Source organism: Aedes albopictus, chromosome 3 (genome assembly GCF_035046485.1).
Source record: "Aedes albopictus strain Foshan chromosome 3, AalbF5, whole genome shotgun sequence".
In the NCBI taxonomy this organism is placed as follows: Eukaryota; Metazoa; Arthropoda; class Insecta; order Diptera; family Culicidae; genus Aedes; species Aedes albopictus.
The window spans coordinates 48,000,587-48,006,628 of NC_085138.1; positions in this window are offsets into that span (position 1 = coordinate 48,000,587).

Below are 6,042 nucleotides of genomic sequence, written 5' to 3' on the forward strand. Positions count from 1 at the left end.
GCTCGGATGTGCGCAGAGTAGTTTCGAAACTACAGGTAGATGGATCACATCCGATGGACAACCGTTACCGTGCTGCTCTCCAGTTGTTGGACGAATACTTTATTCCCCGTGTATCCAGAACCTTTGAGAGGCAAAGATTTCGGCAAATGATTCCGGAGGCCAACGAAAAACTGGACAAGTACGTGGTTCGTTTGAGGAAACAAGCAGCTAACTGTGGATTTGAAAACCAAACGGACAACATGATCATCGACCAGATCGTATCGACCGCTAAAGATGACAAGGTGAAGCGGAAATGGTTAGAAAAGGATTATAAACTGGACGAAGTTCAAGCTATGGCCAGAGCTCAAGAATCAGTTCAATTGCAAATGCACGCCTGGGGAGAAAACGACACCAGCAACGTCGTGAAGGACGCAGTCAATCAGGTGGAAGGCGGAAACCCAAGCTCCACATTCCGTAATACAAAGAACCGCCGAATGGATAAGACCGATACGTTACATGCAAACAGATGTTCCCGGTGTGACGGACGGCATTCTTCAAACGACCCAAAATGCCCAGCTGTGTCCCGTAGATGCAAAATTTGTCGAGAGGTCGGACATTTCGCCCGGTGTTGTCGAAGAAGTAAGTCGAAGCAAAGCCACCAAAGTACTCCGGTTCAGAAGCAGAAAAGATTCGTTCGTGAGGTTGCTGAAGGCGATATTGATGAGCAGGTTGATTGCCCGTCAACATCTTCGTCATTTGATCTGTTTCACTTGGGAGCGACGAAGCGATTTGTGTCAGCAAAGGTAGGCGGTGTTAGCCTGAAAATGATCATCGACACAGGTGCGGAAGAAGATATCCTCAGTGAAAACGACTGGAAGATGTTGAAAGCTACAGGATTCGAGGCATACGGAATCAAGAAGGGAAGCAGTAAAGTGTTCCATGCGTACGGATCCAAGGCTCCGCTGGTGGTTTTGGGAGAAGTAAAAACAGACATCAGCTTCGAAGGAAGGAACGTTGATACCACACTGTACGTAATTCGAGGAGGAAAGTGTTCTCTACTGTCAGCAGACACGGCCGTTAAGCTAGGCGTCATCAGGTTCCTGAGCATTGTTGAATCTGAACCGTTCCCGCGCATTACCGGAATACAAGCTAACATAAAAATAGACAAGACTATCCCCCCCCGTTCGTCAAAGTTTGAGACGCATTCCATTTCCCCTGGAAGAGATGACTTTGCTTAAGTTGAGAGAATTAGAAAAGCAGGACATTATAGAGCGAGTCACTGAAGCATCTGAATGGGTATCTCCAATGCTAGTAAAACGTAAAAGCATTAACGAAGTCAGGCTAAAAGTAGACCTTCGCGAGGCGAATAAGGCTGTAGTCCGTGAGGTTCATCCACTTCCAACACTAGAACAAATAACGAGGAAGATCGGCGGGAATGTAATATTCACAAAGCTAGATATAAAGCAAGCTTTCCACCAAGTTGAACTTAAAGAGGAATGTCGCTATATAACCACGTTTATCAGCCCAATATGTTTGATGCGTTACAAGAGATTGATGTTTGGGTTATCCGCGGCCCCTGAGTTATTTCAAAAGGTCATGGAAACCATATTAGCTGATATGCCATGGTTAATAGTATTTATTGACGATATCCTCATTCCGGCAAAAGATGAGGAAGAGCTAGCCCACAGAACAAAAATGGTACACACGCGCTTACAAAAATACAACGTTTTGCTGAACACATCTAAAGTAGAAGCAGCTGTCAGAGAAACAGATTTCCTTGGATATCATATCTCGGGTCAAGGAATATCTGTAGCACAAGATAAGCTTGAAGCCATCAGGAAATTGCAACCACCAAAATCTGCGGAAGAAGTTAGGAGTTTCTTGGGTTTAGTTAACTTCGTTCACCGATATGTTCCAGATATGGCAACTATCACCTACCCACTGAATCCACTGACAAGAAAGGATACAAAGTTCAGTTGGAATAACACGCACCAAAAAGCATTCATGGAAATCAAAGAAATTTTACTAAAAGAGGAAACTTTAGGGTACTTTGATGTTAATGATGATACTTTCGTGATCGCTGATGGTAGTCCCGTAGGCTTGGGCGCAGTTCTCGTCCAAAAGAATGCGTCAGGAAATTTCCGCATAATTTGCTACGCTTTAAAAACCCTTACGCCGACTGAACAAAAATACGCTCAAACAGAACGCGAAGCATTGTCTTTAGTTTGGGCCTGTGAAAAGTTTCATCATTATCTATACGGAAAATGTTTCACTCTAATCACCGATCATAAGCCATTGATCGTTATTTTCGGAGACCGTCTGAAACCATCACCTCGCATTGAACGCTGGAAGCTAAGACTAATGTCCTATGATTTCAAAATCATGTACCGCCCAGGAAAGAATAATATTGCTGACCCCCTCTCAAGGCTATGTCAGTCGGGTCCCGATACTGGTCCTAGTTTCGATGAAGAATGTGAAAGGATAATAAGATTAGTTGGTGTTGATAGCTGCCCTATTGCACTATCAGTAGAGGAAATTAAGACTATAACACAAGATGATTCGGAACTACAGGAGCTCATGAAATGGCTACCGTATAGTTCTAGGCGCTGGCCGAAGACATTGATGAGATATAAAGCATTAGCAGATAGCCTTTCCAGTGATGGTGTCTTTGTTTACAAAGATCAGAGGATTGTGATCCCTAGAAGTCTACAGAAACGTACACTGGAATTGGCGCACGAGCCGCATCTTGGGATCACAGCCATGAAACGTCGATTACGAACAAAGGTTTGGTGGTCAAGAATGGATGACATGGTAGAACAGTTTATGAGAAATTGTCACGGGTGTGTTCTTGTATCAGATCCCGATACTCACCCAATCACAAGATCCGAAATGCCTGGTAAACCGTGGGAGAAAATAGCTATTGATTTCATGGAAATACCGAGCGGAGTTCATATACTAGTTGCTACCGATTACTATTCAAGATTTGTTGAAATTGATATACTTTCATTAATGACTGCTTCGGTAACAATTAGGAAACTCGGCGAAATATTTGCTCGTTTTGGATACCCAGAGGAGATAGTGTGCGATAATGGGCAACCATTTTCTTCTCAAGAATTTCGAAGTTTCTGCAAAACTAACTGTATCAATATTCAACACACTGTTCCGTATGCTGCCTTTCAAAACGGCCTAGTGGAACGACAAAACAGAACACTCCTCAAAACCATAAAAATAAGCACAACCATGGGTAGAAACTGGCGATGCGATCTTCAAGACTTTCTTCACGCATACCGCGCAACTCCCCATTCCACAACAAACTTTCCACCCTCTGAGTTGATGTTTGGTTGGAACATTAGAGATAAACTCCCAGGAACACACCGCAAGATTGATGTCCAACAAGCCAGAAGAAATGATGTGAAATCTAAAGAATCGGGGAGGAAGTATGCTGATTGTAAAAGGAACGCCAAACCTTCCGTTATAGATGTCGGGGACCACGTGGTCGTAAAGAACTTCGTGAAGAAAAACAAACTGACATGTACTTTCCATCCTGACCCACACGTTGTAATTCGCCGAGAAGGAACGCGGTTGACCTTGCAGAACTTGAAGACTGGAGTGACATCAAGCCACCACGTGAACCATACCAAATGTATCCTGAGCAAAAACCCCGTATCTACAGGAGAAGAACATGCTGACAATATTGAAGATACCAGCAACGACGATGGACCACGGCCGAAGCGTACCAGAACGAAACCAATGTACTTGAACGATTATGATTTAAATGAAATTGGAGTTTGCAAATAATACTTAAAGAATTGAGATTGATAATAAAATGAAGGGAGGGATGTAGGATCTAGTAATCATAGAAATTATTATAATAATGTTATGTTAATTATTATAATAATGTTATGAAATTATTATAATAATGTTATGGGAATAAACATCATTCAGTACTAAACCATCGGCCTCGTCACTACAATTACACGTGTCGATCAGCCGGTTGCTTTTCTTCAATTCTTCGACCAAAAGTCGTTACTAAACTACTTCCAGCGTTAGCTTACTTACCTTACCTTACCAGTCAGACTAAGGCCTGACTGACCTCTGCTGCACACAGGAGTCGTCTCCATTGCACTCGGTCCATGGCTGTGTGGCTCTAGTTCCGCACTCTGCGTAGGGTACGCAGTTCGCCCTCTACTTGGTCGACCCACCTAGCTCGCCGCGTATCACGTCTTCTTGTACCGGTCGGATGACTCTCGAGAACCATTTTAGTCGGGTTGCTATCCGACATCCTGATGACGTGACCCGCCCACCGTAGCCTCCCGATTTTCGCGGTATGGACGATGGTTGGTTCTCTCAGCAGCTGATGCAGCTCGTGGTTCATTCCCCTTCAGCAAGTCCCGTCTTCCATCTGCACTACCCCGTAGATGATACGCAGCACCTTTCGTTCGACGGCGAACTTTGTTCGATTGTAGAGTTTTGCGAAGTTCAAACTAAGCTCGATTTCCTGCCATAATGCGCCTCTGAATTTCTCTGCTGAGTGCTGGTGTCGTTGTCGGCGGTAACCCGTGAGCCCAAGTACACGCAAATTCTTCCACAGCCTCCATTCCATCACCGTAGAAATTAGTGGAGTAGCGGGCGCGGTGATTCCTCCCTGGAGCCATTTGCCATCATGTACTTTGTCTTCGACACATTAATGACTAATCCGATTCGCCAGGTTTCACTCTTTAGTCGGATGTACACACCAAATTTTTTGAAACGCTTCCAGCACAAAAAAAATCAGCAAAATAAATTGCTGAATTTCAGCAAAATTTTTGCTGAATTTCAGCACTACGTTGCTGATCAACTGTCAAAATTGCTGGATGGTTCAGCAAGTTAAAAAATAATTGCTGATATTCAGTAAATTCGCATTGCTGAATGAAATCAGCACAAAAAAATCAACAAAGTTTGCTGAATACCAGTAAACAAAATTTGCAGTGTACGTTTCCGCCATCGTCTCAAATTTGCGATCTATAATATCTATATCATCAGCGAAACCAATCAGCTGAACGGACTTCGTGAAAATCGTCCCACTCGTGTTTATCTCCGTTCTCCTTATTACACCTTCTAACGCAATGGTGAACAGCAAGCACGAAAGACTATCACCTTGCAGTAACCCTCTGCGAGATTCGAAGGGACTCGAGAGTGTACCTGATACTCGAACTACGCACATCACTCGATCCATCGTCGCCTTGTTTAATCGTACCAGTTTATCCGGGAATCCGTATTCATGCATAATCTGCCATAGCTGTTCTCGATCGATTGTATCATAATGCCGATTTGAAATCGATGAACAAGTGATGTGTGGGCACGTTGTATTCGCGGCATTTCTGCAACACCTGGCGGATGGCGAACATCTGGTCCGTTGTAGCGCGTTCACCCATAAATCCAGCCTTATATTGCCCCACGAACTCTCTTGCAACCGGTGATAGACGGCGGCATAGAATTTGAGAGAGTACCTTGTAGGCAGCGCTCAGTAGTGTGATCGCGCGATAGTTCCCGCAATCCAACTTGTCACCCTTTTTGTAGATGGGACACACGATACCTTCCATTAATTCCTCCGGTAACACCTTGAGTAACACTTCCTCTTCCTAAATCTTGGTAATGACCCAGTGTAGTGCTCTCACCAGTGCTAACTGATAAAATTTAGGGATTATAATCATTGAACTAAATATTTAATTGTCCAAATTTCACTTTAGGCATTATACTGCCGTGAATCGCAAGGTAGTCCCATGTGTAAAATGTAGGCATTGAGAAAATGGACTAAAGTTGTCAAATTCGATTTCTATGTGAAATTAAAAAAAATCGCCATGAATTGAAAACTTCTGCGATCATCATGAAACTTTCACACATTGTTTCAAACGTAAAAAAGTAACAGTGAAAACTATAAAACTGGCTAAAACAGTGTTAAGTTTTGTACTGGAGGGTACTTCAATAATAATAGTTGAAGTGAAATATAGACAGACAATGCACAATTAGGTAGTTCAATGATTATGATCTCTAAATCTTATCAGTGGACCCGCACAAAATTAG